This window comes from Ranitomeya variabilis, chromosome 8, assembly GCF_051348905.1.
Source record: "Ranitomeya variabilis isolate aRanVar5 chromosome 8, aRanVar5.hap1, whole genome shotgun sequence".
NCBI classification, from domain to species: Eukaryota; Metazoa; Chordata; class Amphibia; order Anura; family Dendrobatidae; genus Ranitomeya; species Ranitomeya variabilis.
The window spans coordinates 96,978,464-96,993,688 of record NC_135239.1 but is presented as its reverse complement, the minus strand read 5'-3'; positions in this window follow the sequence as shown (position 1 = coordinate 96,993,688).

The following is a 15,225-nucleotide window of genomic DNA, read 5'->3' as shown; positions in this document are numbered from 1 at the left end:
GTGTTTTTCTCTGTGCAGCTAGCAGTACCGGGCCCCAACTGGCGGTGTTAGAGCCCGGGGTCAGCAGGAGGAGGAGATGGAGCAGAGTGTAGGCCGAAGCCTGCACTGGCGGCAGCTTTGGGTCTGTTGTGCCTGCGTGGCTGTTGCAGGACACGTTGCCGGCTGCACAGCAGGGGAACAGCTGGCGGTGCTGAACCCCACTGACACATTGGCTGGTGTTTGGCTCTGTGCAGCTAGCAGTACCGGGCCCCAACTGGCGGTGTTGGAGCCCGGGCTCTGCAGGGGGAGCAGAGTGTAGGCCGAAGCCTACTTGAACCAATTTCAAAGGTAACCTTTAACCCCCCCTCAGGGGTTACAAAGTAGAAGAGCCACAGCTTATGCAGCAGTAGTGCTGCACAAGTCAAAGGTTGCTCTTTTAATTTTGCTCCTTGCACACGCTGAATGAAACACGTATAACATTTAGCCCTTTATACAGTCAAACTGTGTTGGAGGCGCGAGTTCCCTTTGTAATGAGACGCAGCACAGATGTCAAGAATCCCACCTTGGTGCTGGGTGCAGCCTCCTGAGCGTTGTTATTTGCTGTACAGGAGTCTGCGCTGTCGTGTTATCCCCTGGCCTAGCGCTGTTAGCGCTGCCCATCTTCTGACCTCATTTAATGTCGGCCGCTGCGGTTCGCGATGACCATGAATCCCAGCCCCGCGGTGTCTTAACATTGTTAAAACACTGCGGGGCTGGGATTCATGGCCTGGCGCAGCACATATGTTCGCCTCTCGCACTCGGGTCCTTACACCCGCTGCAGACTGTGCGGCGTCAGCTGATCCCTTATCGCATGCCACGGCCATGAAGCCGCACAGTCTGAAGAAGGCGGAAGGAGATGAGGGACAGGCAAACTGATGCACTGCTCATGCCCATCAATCACACCCTCGCAGTCCCAAGAAATAAGACACCGAGGGGCGTTGTGTGGGTCAGGGCGGCCGCAGAGGCGCAGGCAGCCAAACAATGATGCCAGAAGACGGGCAGCGCTACCAAGGGGGTTGCAGCGTGTCATTACAAAGGAAAGTCACACCCCCGGGACGGTTAAATGGTCACACAGAGGACACATTTCAGACGTGTTTTCAGTTCCACATGTGCGAGGAGAATACGTTTATGAGCCACCTTGCACACATGCAGCATTACCGCTGTACAAGGTGGCCTTAAAAACGTACAAACGCCTGGGGGAGGGGGGACAGGTTCCCTTCAATTTCAGTTCTTGTGTCTGCGTGGCTTTTGCAGGACACGATGCCGGCTGCACAGCAGGGGAACAGCTGGCGGTGCTGAACCCCACTGACACATTGGCTGGTGTTTTTCTCTGTGCAGCTAGCAGCACCGGGCCCCATCTGGCGGTGTTAGAGCCCGGGGTCAGCAGGAGGAGGAGATGGAGCAGAGTGTAGGCCGAAGCCTGCACTGGCGGCAGCTTTGGGTCTGTTGTGCCTGCGTGGCTGTTGCAGGACACGTTGCCGGCTGCACAGCAGGGGAACAGCTGGCGGTGCTGAACCCCACTGACACATTGGCTGGTGTTTGGCTCTGTGCAGCTAGCCCATCTGGGCCCCAACTGGCGGTGTTAGAGCCCAGGGTCAGCAGGAGGAGGAGAGGGAGCAGAGTGTAGGCCGAAGCCTGCACTGGAGCAAGTTGAAAGGGAAACTTTAACCCCCCCCCCAGGCGTTTGTAGCTGAAAGAGCCATCGTGTACAGCACTAATGCTGGAAAAGGTAAACTTAGCTCTTTTAATTATGGTCCTTGCACATGCTGAACCTAACACTTATAAAAAGTGTCCCCTCCTACCGTGATACCGTCCGGTAGGTGGAACTTTCCTTTGTGATGTGACGCAGCACAGCCGTCATTCTTACCCCCTTGGCGCCGTGCGCCGCCTCCTCAGCGTTGTTTGAATCAGTCCCGGAGCCTGCGCTGTTAGGTTAGCCCTTGGCCATGCACACATTTTGCGCTGCCCGTCTTCTGACATCATTTGGTGTCAGGCTGGCTGCGCCTGTGCGGCCGCGCTGGCCGAGAGCCCGCCTCGTACTGTCTTCTGATTTAATCCCACTGGGGGCCTGAGATCCATGGACATGCGCAGTGCATATCTGAACCTCCACCTCTCACTCATCTCCCTACGGCTTCTTCTGACTGTGCGGTGTCACGGCCGTGGCATGCTATTAGGGACCAGCTGACACCGCACAGTTTGAATAAGCCGTAGGGAGATGAGTGAGAGGTGGAGGTTCAGATATGCACTGCGCATGTCCATGGATCTCTGGCCCCCAGTGGGATTAAATCAGAAGACAGTACGAGGCGGGCTCTCGGCCAGCGCGGCCGCACAGGCGCAGCCAGCCTGACACCAAATGATGTCAGAAGACGGGCAGCGCAAAATGTGTGCATGGCCAAGGGCTAACCTAACAGCGCAGGCTCCGGGACTGATTCAAACAACGCTGAGGAGGCGGCGCACGGCGCCAAGGGGGTAAGAATGACGGCTGTGCTGCGTCACATCACAAAGGAAAGTTCCACCAACCAGACGGTATCACGGTAGGAGGGGACACTTTTCATAAGTGTTAGGATCAGCATGTGCAAGGAGCACCACGAAAAGAGGCACTTTTTCCCTTTGCATCATTACTGCTGCACAAGGTGGCTCCTTCAGTAACAAACGCCTGAGGGGGGGGACAGGTTCCCTTAAATTTAACTTGTTGTGCCTGCGTGGCGCTCGCAGTACACGTTGCCGGCTGCACAGCAGGGGAACAGCTGGCGGTGCTGAACCCCACTAACACATTGGCGAGGTGTTTGGCTCTGTGCGGACAGCACTTCTGGACGGCAACTGGCGGTGTTGGAGCCCAGGGACAGGTGGAGGAGGAGGAGGTAGGAGGAGGTAGGAGGGATTGCCACACACAGAGCAGGGGAACAGCTGACGTTACTGAACCCCAATAACAGAGGAGGGACTGTTGACTGTGCGTACAGCACTTCTGGACGGCAACTGGCGGTGTTGGAGCCCAGGGACAGGTGGAGGAGGAGGAGGTAGGAGGAGGTAGGAGGGATTGCCACACACAGAGCAGGGGAACAGCTGACGTTACTGAACCCCAATAACAGAGGAGGGACTGTTGACTGTGCGTACAGCACTTCTGGACAGCAACTGGCGGTGTTGGAGCCCAGGGACAGGTGGAGGAGGAGGAGGTAGGAGGAGGTAGGAGGGATTGCCACTTACACAGCTGGGGAACAGCTGACGTTACTGAACCCCAATAACAGAGGAGGGACTGTTGACTGTGCGTACAGCACTTCTGGACAGCAACTGGCAGTGTTGGAGCCCAGGGACAGGTGGAGGAGGAGGAGGTAGGAGGAGGTAGGAGGGATTGCCACACACACAGCAGGGGAACAGCTGACGTTACTGAACCCCAATAACAGAGGAGGGACTGTTGACTGTGCGTACAGCACTTCTGGACGGCAACTGGCGGTGTTGGAGCCCAGGGACAGGAGGGGGAGGTGGAGGAGGTAGGAGGGATTGCCACACACACAGCTGGGGAACAGCTGACGTTACTGAACCCCAATAACAGAGGAGCGACTGTTGGGACTGTGCGGACAGCACTTCTGGACGGCAACTGGCGGTGTTGGAGCCCAGGGACAGGTGGAAAAGCAGAGGAACACAATGTAGGCCGAAGCCTGAGAAAGTCGAAAGGGAACCTTTAACCCCCCCCCCAAGGCGTTTGTAGCTGAAAGAGCCAGCTTGTGCAGCACAAAAGATGCAAAAGGAAAAGGTGGCTCTTTTCATCACGCTCCTTGCAAACACAGAACTAAACACTTATAAAATGTGTCCCCTGAAACCGTGAAACCGTCCCGGAGGTGGGACTTTCCTTCGTAATATGACGCAGCACAGCCGTCATTCCTACCCCCCCGGCGCCGCGCCCCGGCTCCTCAGCGTTGTTTGATTCCATCCCGGAGCCTGCGCTGTTAAGTTATCCCTTGGCCAGGCACACTTAGCGCTGCCCATCTTCTGACATCATTTGGTGTCAGGCTGGCTGCGCCTGTGCGGCCGCGCTGGACGAGAGCCCGCCTCGCAGTGTCTTCTGATTTTATCCCACTGGGGGCCTGGGATCCATGGCCATGCGCAGTGCATATCCTCGCCTCTCACTCCCCTCCCTACGGCTTCTTAAGACTGTGCGGTGTCACGACCGTGGCATGCTATTAGGGACCAGCTGACACCGAACAGTCTGAAGAAGCCATAGGGAGATGAGTGAGAGGTGGAGGTTCAGATATGCAATGCGCATGTCCATGGATCCCAGGCCCCCAGTGGGATTAAATCAGAAGACACTGCGAGGCGGGCTCTCGGCCAGCGCGGCCGCACAGGCGCAGCCATCCTGACACCAAATGATGCCAGAAGATGGGCAGCGCTAAGTGTGCCTGGCCACGGGATAACATAACAGCGCAGGCTCCGGGACGGAATCAAACAACGCTGAGGAGCCGGGGCGCAGCGCCGGGGGGGTAGGAATGACGGCTGTGCTGCGTCATATTACGAAGGAAAGTCCCACCTCCGGGACGGTTTTACGGTATCAGTGGACACATTTTATAAGTGTTAAGTTCTGCGTGTGCAAGGAGCTAAACCAAAATAGCTACCTTTTCCTTGTGCAGCATTACTGCTGCACAAGGTGGCTCTTTCAGTAACAAACGCCTTGGGGGGGGGGGGACAGATTCCCTTACATTTCAGTTGTTGTGTCAGCGTGGCGGTCGCATGACACATTGCCGGCTACACAGCTGGGGATCAGCTGACGCTACTGAAACCCAATAACACTGGGTCGTATGTTTTGACTGTGCAGACGGCACTTCTGAGCCTCAACTGGCGGTGTTGGAGCCCAGGAATTTAAGTTCAGGTGGTAGAAAGATGAACACAACAGGAGACCTGGATAACGTATACAGTGACCTAATTATTTAATCAGGAGGAGGAGTGGAAAATTCCTGCGAGATCCAGGCCTTGTTCATTTTCAGGAAAGTAAGCCGGTCAACGTTATCGGAGGATAGTCGCATGCGACGGTCAGTTAGTACACCACCTGCAGCACTAAAGACACGTTCCGATAATACACTGGCCGCAGGGCAAGACAGCACCTCCAATGCATACTGGCTTAGCTCTGGCCATGTATCCAGCTTTGAGACCCAAAACTTGAAAGGGGAAGAGCCGTCTGGGAGTACAGCAAGAGGGCAAGACATGTAGTCTGTCACCATCTGACGGAACCGTTGCCTCCTGCTGACTGGAGCCGTCTGTGATGGTGTAGACTTTTGTGGGGGGCACAGAAAACTGTGCCACAGTTGGGCCATACTGGTCTTGCCTTGGGCAGAGGCACTGCTTCTGCTCCCTCTTTGTGCAGAGCCTCCACCACTGCCTGGACGCACTGAGCTGCTTTGGAATGCACTAGCAGCACTTCTCTCAGTTGGAATGGAGAAGATGATGGAATTGACCAGTGTGTCTTGGTACTCCCGCATTTTTCGCTCCCGGTTCAACGGTGTGATGAGGCTTTCTACGTTGTCCCGGTAGCGAGGATCGAGGAGGGTGAACACCCAATAATCAGACATGTTGAGAATGTGGGCGATGCGGCGGTCGTTTCTCAGGCACTGCAGCATGTAATCCACCATGTGCTGCAGACTGCCAACTGCCCAAGAAACGCTGTCCCCTGCTGGAAGCGTGGTCTCTGCCCGCTCGTCATCACCCCACCCTCGCTGTACACACTGAGTACTGGACAATTCGGTAACTCCCTCCTCTGGACGGATGTCTTCCTCCTCCATTGACTCCTCCTCATCCTCCTCACAAACTGTCCCCTGCCTACGCGTTTGTGAGGAACCACGTGGCGCTGACTGTCCAGAAGATGATGGAAATGGTGAATCCTCATCCTCCACCTCTTCCACAACATCATCCCTTAGCGCTTGCAGTGATTTTTCAAGCAGGCAGATAAGGGGGACAGTCATGCTGACTAGTGCATCATCTGCACTCGCCATCCGCGTGGAATAATCAAAGGGACGCAAAACCTGGCAGACGTCATTCATAGTGGCCCACTCTGTGGTTGTGAAGTCTGTACGGCGCTGACTGCGACTTCTTTGCGCCTGAAGCAGCTGGTACTCCATTACAGCTTGCTGCTGCTCACACAACCGCTCCAACATATGTAACGTGGAATTCCACCTGGTAGGTAGGTCACATATGATGCGATGTTCCGGCAGGCGGTGTCGGCGCTGCAGAGCCGCAATGCGCGCTTTTGCCGTGCTGGAACGCCGCAAGTGAGCACACTCTAGGCGGACCTTGTGCAGCAGTGCATCAAGATCCGGATAGTCCCTCAAAAAGCTCTGCACGACCAAATTGAGCACATGTGCCAGACATGGGATGTGAGTGAGGTTGCCGAGGCCCAGAGCTGCCACCAGATTTCGGCCATTATCACACACTACCATGCCTGGCTGGAGATTCGCTGGCACAAACCACACATCGCTCTCCTGCTTGATGGCATTCCAGAGCTCCTGCGCTGTGTGGCTACGATTCCCCCAAAAAATTAATTTCAACACGGCCTGTTGACGTTTGGCCACGGCTGTGCTCATGTCGGTCGTAACAGGTACACGTTCATCACGGGTCCATGTGGAGGTGGACTGTGACGGCTCCTGCAGCGATGATTCTGAGGAACTGGTGTAAGAGGAGGAGTCAATGCGTACAGAATGGATTCCTGCAATCCTTGGAGTGGGCAGGACACGTCCTGCGCCACTCGCACGGTCTGTACCCGGCTCAACGACATTAACCCAATGGGCAGTGAGGGACAGGTATCGCCCCTGTCCATGTTGACTGGTCAAGAACCTTATATCCAAAAGGATAATACTGAATAAAAACTATTTTTATTTATTAACGTTTAAAAACCTGTACCACACAACAAAAACCATACAACACTACAGCCGTCCCTCACACTGTGGACACTAATATCCCCTGCCTAGCCAGCGGAGGTTGGCACCCTAGATATATATATACGAGAAAGGCGCCCCCGCTCCTCGGTGGCTGACCCTATCACTCCTACACTCTTTTCCTAAAGGAAGTGATGCAGCCAATATAACAATCTCACGCGGCAGGAGATAGAAGAAAAACAATAATTTCTTGATAGGATTTTAACTGAACAGTGTGAGGGGGAGTGGTGCCGTGACCTAAAGTGCAATCTTATAGTGCATAAACATGAAAGACAAACAACCTGACTGTAACTGATCCCTGTTCACTGACCACCTGCCTGAGTGTGGAGGTTGGCACCCTACTGTGCAGCGGAATTGGCGCCACCACTCAGCGAAGGCTCACCCTATCAGTGTCCCTTTTTACCAATATGCCCCGGCTAGTAGATATATAGCCCGGCGCTTGTGCTGATGATAATTTTAATAGGTGGGGGCTAACATGCAGGGTGGCAGTGACATATTTCACAATGTATAAACAAACATAGGGACCAGCCAATTGGCAACCATTCACAAAGGCAAAGTTACTCTATGAAACAATATAGCTAATACCACCATCTGATTGATATATAGTCCAGTATAGATACTACCAATGATGGAGCTAATATATAGGGGCAAACTCCAATTACAATTCAGATGCAGATTAATCCAGCAGTTGCACACTGCTAGCATATGATGTATTAATCACAAATTTCTTAATGTAAACATAGAGACCAACAAAATAGCGGTATGGATAAACCGCACAGTCAGAACATGATATCTGCCAGTATCAGTTAAAGTCAGGGATACTCATCATGATCGATGTTCTTGAGGACCCATGCCTCATGCCTCAACGCGTTTCACCAACTGGATCATCAGGAGGCTCAGATGAATGATTCTGCATGGTAAGCGCCCTTATCCCTCATATATATAGATTATCGTTGTAAAACCCACACCAATCAGGAGTGAGTCTCTTAACAGCTGGAGGCAGATTTTACTCCCCACAGGTAAAGAAAACCCCCCTCCCTTTTCACGTGGTCATTTCCACCACCAAACGCATTAAATGTATTAGCTCACCTATCTAGTGCTGCCGGCAGTAGCATTACACCATCTTCTGCTCTATCTACCCAAGGCGTTCTGAGTCATGGTCAAATCATCAATCTGGCAGATGTCCCTCTCACACGGGAAGACTATGGTGTTCTGGGGAAGGGTTTAAACTTTGTCCCCACAAATAAATTTGATAGCTTTACCTGGACCAAGGATATTCATTTGTTCTGTAGAAAATTACGTTGGAACAAATTTTTTGCCCGTAATGACAAAATGGAGTGTGAGAGGTTGGGCGTAAATGAGGAGGATATGGAGGGCTTTAGAGCATTGGTAGGCCTCTTAGAGGAGAACGAGTCGCAAAATGGAGGGGCCCCGTATACCAAGTTAAAAAACAAAAGCACCAAAATGCCTCCTCAAGGAGACATTACAAGTGTGGATATTTTTCTTAGCCTTGTGGAAAGAGACTTAAGGAAGATTCCATCAGGGCCCATGGACTCGAACCTCACTATGGCAGAACAGGAATCCCTGCACCAACTCATTAAAAAGAAGGGTCTGGTTATCAAGCCCTCCGATAAGGGGGGAAATTTGGTGATTTTGACTGAAGCTAAATATATCGAAATGTGTTGCACCATATTGAAAGATCGGGACACCTATGAAATCTTGACAAATGACCCCTCGATTAACTATAAAAACGAGTTGAAAGGTTTTCTCGAGACAGCACTGGCAAATAATCTTGTCTGTAAAAGTGAATATAATTTTCTGTTACCATCACACCCTATGGTTGCCACCTTTTACACCTTACCGAAGGTGCATAAGGGCTTAGACCCTATAAAAGGACGTCCGATAGTCTCCGGCTCGGACTCGCTGATACAGAATTGTGGCATTTATATTGACGAAATACTCCGCCCCTTTGTTCTAGCCCTCCCTTCGTACATCAGGGACACCTCGGACCTTCTCCTCAAACTGGAGGGCATCCATGTCGTGGAGGGTTCCTTCTTGGCCTCTATTGATGTAGAGAGCCTGTATAGCAATATACCACATAGTTTGGGTTTAGGTGCTGTAGAACATTTTCTCAAATCAAGAGCGGTACAATGTAGAGAACATAGTCTATTCGTGTTGGGCCTTTTAGAATTTACTCTTACAAAAAATTTTTTTACTTTTGACAGGAAGTACTTCCACCAGCTCAGGGGCACTGCGATGGGTAGCCCATGTGCCCCATCGTACGCAAATTTGTTCCTGGGCTGGTGGGAGGAAACCATTGTGTTCACGGATGATATCAAGTGGTGGCACAAACATGTCAATATTTGGTATAGATTCATTGACGATGTTTTCGTCATATGGCAAGGTACACGACAGGAGTTTGTAGACTTCATGAGAGAGCTCAATATGAATGAAGTAGGGATGAAGTTTACCTATGAGCTGAATGAAACTACACTATCCTTCCTGGATGTACAAATTAACAAACTGGCCAATGGATCACTAAGATCACAGATTTTTCGCAAACCCACTAGCACGAATAGCTTATTAAGATGGGAAAGCCACCACCCAAAGGCTCTAAAAAGTGGTATCCCAAAGGGCCAATTTTTGAGGCTAAGGAGGAACTGCTCTGACATGGATGCCTTCCGGAAACAAGCGGGGGACATGAAAAACAGGTTCACCGAAAGGGGGTACCCCAGGGGTGTTATTGAGAAGGCCTATAATCACGCCCTGGCACAAGAAAGAAATTCCTTACTACAAACACAAACGCGGAACAATGATATTGACTCAACCCCAACCAGGACCAGAATTATTGGGACGTATGACTGTCAAAATAGCAGGATAATTAAGATTCTTTCCAGACACTGGGATGTACTGACAGCTGACCCAGATCTAGCTCAAATTGTGGGTCCTCGGCCGCAGATAACATATAGGAGGGGCCGCTCACTTAGGGACAAATTAGTGCATAGTCACTTTAAAAGGTCATCCCCGAATGGTACCTGGTTGGATCGTAGGACTTGTGGGTTCTTTAAATGCGGAGACTGTGTGAACTGCAAATATATGCGGCCATGTAGATCAATCACCAGTGCATCCAATGGTAGAGAATTCTTTCTGCGTGATTTTTCTAATTGTAAGACCAGTGGCGTGGTACACGTAGCCACCTGTGGATGCCCCAAAAACTATGTGGGGAAAACAGTAAGAGAGATGAGGAGGAGAGTAGGCGAGCACATTGGTGATATTAAACATAAACGCGACACTCCGGTCGCTAGACATATGAATGAGGTGCATGGTGGCAGGGTGAGTGACATCTCATTCAGTATTATAGAAACATTCACTCCTAATTTTCGGGGCGGTAATTTTGACAGGCTGTTATTACAGAAAGAGTGTGCCTGGATTTACCGCTTCAATAGCGTCACTCCAAGGGGTCTAAATGAATATACCTCTTATGCATGCTTCCTGTGAAGGCAGTATGGATCATTCTCCCTTGGTGTTGACAATATACACTGGTGCTGCCTTGAATATTATGACCTTTTATGAAATATTATGACCTTTTATGAAGAGATAACCGAGTGCATTAAATTTTGTTTTGCATTCCTCCATGGCAACCAAAATAATAACTGTGGAGGATTCCGATTTATACGTACATAATCAGATTTTGCTATAACATGGCCTTTCAACCCAGCTAATTTGGGATTCACAAATTATTGTGCGTTATTATTTAAATCAATTTTATTCATCATCATTGTGGATATATCTCTAATAACCCGATCCCTCTTACGGTTAATATAACCCTCCATAAATGGATATAATACTCCCTCCTTGTACTTGGTCATGCATATATCACAGTACATTATGCAAATATCTTATAACACTCCCTCCTTGTACATGGCCATGTATATTTCACAGTACATTACGCAAAGATGTGCTCGTCTTGGCCGGTTTTTACCATAAGTAGAAGCAGCAGGAATGAGGATATAGTAGTGCTGTTGTCTGCACATAAGCGCAACATATAAGCCCAAAGATGGAAACAGCAGATAGTGTACCACGGTCTGGACTCCAAGAAAATGGCCGCAAAGTCACTTCCGGTTTTGCGCTGTGAAGCAGACTACACTTCCTGACTTGCGCTTTGATTTCCATGCATAACTCAGCGTGCCACGTGTGAAATGGACGCCGGCTTTAGCGCTGATAGAGCAGAAGATGGTGTAATGCTACTGCCGGCAGCGCTAGATAGGTGAGCTAATACATTTAATGCGTTTGGTGGTGGAAATGACCACGTGAAAATGGAGGGGGGTTTTCTTTACCTGTGGGGAGTAAAATCTGCCTCCAGCTGTTAAGAGACTCACTCCTGATTGGTGTGGGTTTTACAATGATAATCTATATATATGAGGGATAAGGGCGCTTACCATGCAGAATCATTCATCTGAGCCTCCTGATGATCCAGTTGGTGAAACGCGTTGAGGCATGAGGCATGGGTCCTCAAGAACATCGATCATGATGAGTATCCCTGACTTTAACTGATACTGGCAGATATCATGTTCTGACTGTGCGGTTTATCCATACCGCTATTTTGTTGGTCTCTATGTTTACATTAAGAAATTTGTGATTAATACATCATATGCTAGCAGTGTGCAACTGCTGGATTAATCTGCATCTGAATTGTAATTGGAGTTTGCCCCTATATATTAGCTCCATCATTGGTAGTATCTATACTGGACTATATATCAATCAGATGGTGGTATTAGCTATATTGTTTCATAGAGTAACTTTGCCTTTGTGAATGGTTGCCAATTGGCTGGTCCCTATGTTTGTTTATACATTGTGAAATATGTCACTGCCACCCTGCATGTTAGCCCCCACCTATTAAAATTATCATCAGCACAAGCGCCGGGCTATATATCTACTAGCCGGGGCATATTGGTAAAAAGGGACACTGATAGGGTGAGCCTTCGCTGAGTGGGGGCGCCAATTCCGCTGCACAGTAGGGTGCCAACCTCCACAGTCAGGCAGGTGGTCAGTGAACAGGGATCAGTTACAGTCAGGTTGTTTGTCTTTCATGTTTATGCACTATAAGATTGCACTTTAGGTCACGGCACCACTCCCCCTCACACTGTTCAGTTAAAATCCTATCAAGAAATTATTGTTTTTCTTCTATCTCCTGCCGCGTGAGATTGTTATATTGGCTGCATCACTTCCTTTAGGAAAAGAGTGTAGGAGTGATAGGGTCAGCCACCGAGGAGCGGGGGCGCCTTTCTCGTATATATATATCTAGGGTGCCAACCTCCGCTGGCTAGGCAAGGGATATTAGTGTCCACAGTGTGAGGGACGGCTGTAGTGTGCACGGTTGTATGGTTTTTGTTGTGTGGTACAGGTTTTTAAACGTTAATAAATAAAAATAGTTTTTATTCAGTATTATCCTTTTGGATATAAGGTTCTTGCGAGTTCTTCAATATTATAACCTTATTGGCCTATTTAATTAGTTTAGTTCCATGTTGACTGGTCCACGCATCGGTGGTGAGGTGGACCTTGCTACTGACGGCGTTCAGTAGCGCGTGTTTTATGTGTCCCTCCACATGCTTGTGCAGGGCAGGGACGGCTTGCCTGCTGAAGTAAAAGCGGCTGGGCACATTGTACTGTGGGACTGCCAATGACATCAAGTCATGGAAGCTGTCAGTCTCCACCAGCCTGAATGACAGCATTTCCAGTGAAAGAAGTTTGGCAATGCCTGCAGTCAGAGCCTGTGCTCGTGGGTGGTTTGACGAGAAAGGCCGCCTTTTCTCCCATGCCTGTACTACCGATGGCTGTAGAGTGGGCTGGGAGTGTGTGGATGACTGGGAAAGTGGTGCTGCGGGTGGAATTACAGCGGGTCTCTGGACAACAGGGCCAGAGGTTCTTCCACGGCGATCCTGGGAGGAAGCCGAACCAGCTGCGTGTGAGCTGGAGGAAGAGGCAACACGAGCTGAAGAGGTGGTAGCTGCCGCTGTTGGTTGGCCTAGCTCTTCAGTGTGTTTTTCTAACTCCGCCGGGTGCCTGTTGCGCACATGTTTCCACATGTTGGAGGTAACATACTAGAAATAGGAGGAAACCAATATGGCTAAATAGAGCTGTAAGGGGCGCAATAAGGGACAAAAAGAAAGCATTTAGAGAATTAAAGGAAGTAGGTAGTGAGGAGGCATTAAATAAATACAGAAAATTAAATACATTCTGTAAAAAGCAAATCAAGGCAGCAAAGATTGAGACAGAGAGACTCATTGCCAGAGAGAGTAAAAATAATCCCAAAACATTCTTTAACTATATAAATAGTAAGAAACTAAAAAATGACAGTGTTGGCCCCCTTAAAAATAGTCTGGGTGAAATGGTGGATGAGGATGAGGAAAAAGCCAATATGCTAAATGACTTTTTTTCATCAGTATTTACAAAAGAAAATCCCATGGCAGCCAATATGACTAGTGATAATAATTCCCCATTAAATGTCACCTGCTTAACCCAGCAGGAAGTACAGCGGCGTCTAAAAAGAACTAAAATTGACAAATCTCCGGGCCCGGATGGGATACACCCCCGAGTACTGCAGGAACTAAGTACAGTCATTGATAGACCATTATTTTTAATCTTTAAAGACTCCATAATAACAGGGTCTGTACCACAGGACTGGCGTATAGCAAATGTGGTGCCAATATTCAAAAAAGGGGCAAAAACTGAACTCGGTAATTATAGGCCAGTAAGTTTAACCTCTACTGTGGGTAAAATCCTGGAGGGCATTCTAAGGGATACTATACTGGAGTATCTGAAGAGGAATAACCTCATGACCCAGTATCAGCACGGGTTTACTAGGGACCGTTCATGTCAGACTAATTTGATCAGCTTCTATGAAGAGGTAAGTTCCGGACTGGACCAAGGGAACCCAGTGGACGTAGTATATATGGACTTTTCCAAAGCTTTTGATACGGTGCCACACAAAAGGTTGTTACATAAAATGAGAGTAATGGGGATAGGGGAAAATATGTGTAAGTGGGTTGAGAGCTGGCTCAGGGATAGGAAACAAAGGGTGGTTATTAATGGAGCACACTCGGACTGGGTCACGGTTAGCAGTGGGGTACCACAGGGGTCAGTATTGGGCCCTCTTCTTTTTAACATATTTATTAATGACCTTGTAGGGGGCATTCAGAGTAGAATTTCAATATTTGCAGATGACACTAAACTCTGCAGGGTAATCAATACAGGGGAGGACAATTTTATATTACAGGATGATTTATGTAAACTAGAAGCTTGGGCTGATAAATGGCAAATGAGCTTTAATGGGGATAAATGTAAGGTCATGCACTTGGGTAGAAGTAATAAGATGTATAACTATGTGCTTAATTCTAAAACTCTGGGCAAAACCGTCAATGAAAAAGACCTGGGTGTATGGGTGTATGGGTGGATGACAAACTCATATTCAGTGGCCAGTGTCAGGCAGCTGCTACAAAGGCAAATAAAATAATGGGATGTATTAAAAGAGGCATAGATGCTCATGAGGAGAACATAATTTTACCTCTATACAAGTCACTAGTTCGACCACACTTAGAATACTGTGCACAGTTCTGGTCTCCGGTGTATAAGAAAGACATAGCTGAACTGGAGCGGGTGCAGAGAAGAGCGACCAAGGTTATTAGAGGACTGAGGGGTCTGCAATACCAAGATAGGTTATTACACTTGGGGCTATTTAGTTTGGAAAAATGAAGACTAAGGGGTGATCTTATGTTAATGTATAAATATATGAGGGGACAGTACAAAGACCTTTCTGATGATCTTTTTAATCATAGACCTGAGACAGGGACAAGGGGGCATCCTCTACGTCTGGAGGAAAGAAGGTTTAAGCATAATAACAGACGCGGATTCTTTACTGTAAGAGCAGTGAGACTATGGAACTCTCTGCCGTATGATGTTGTAATGAGTGATTCATTAATTAAATTTAAGAGGGGACTGGATACCTTTCTGGAAAAGTATAATGTTACAGGGTATATACACTAGATTCCTTGATAAGGCGTTGATCCAGGGAACTAGTCTGATTGCCGTATGTGGAGTCGGGAAGGAATTTTTTTCCCCATGGTGGAGTTACTCTTTGCCACATGGGGTTTTTTTGCCTTCCCCTGGATCAACATGTTAGGGCATGTTAGGTTAGGCTATGGGTTGAACTAGATGGACTTACAGTCTTCCTTCAACCTTAATAACTATGTAACTATGTAACTATGTAACTATGTATTGAGGTTGCTGACAT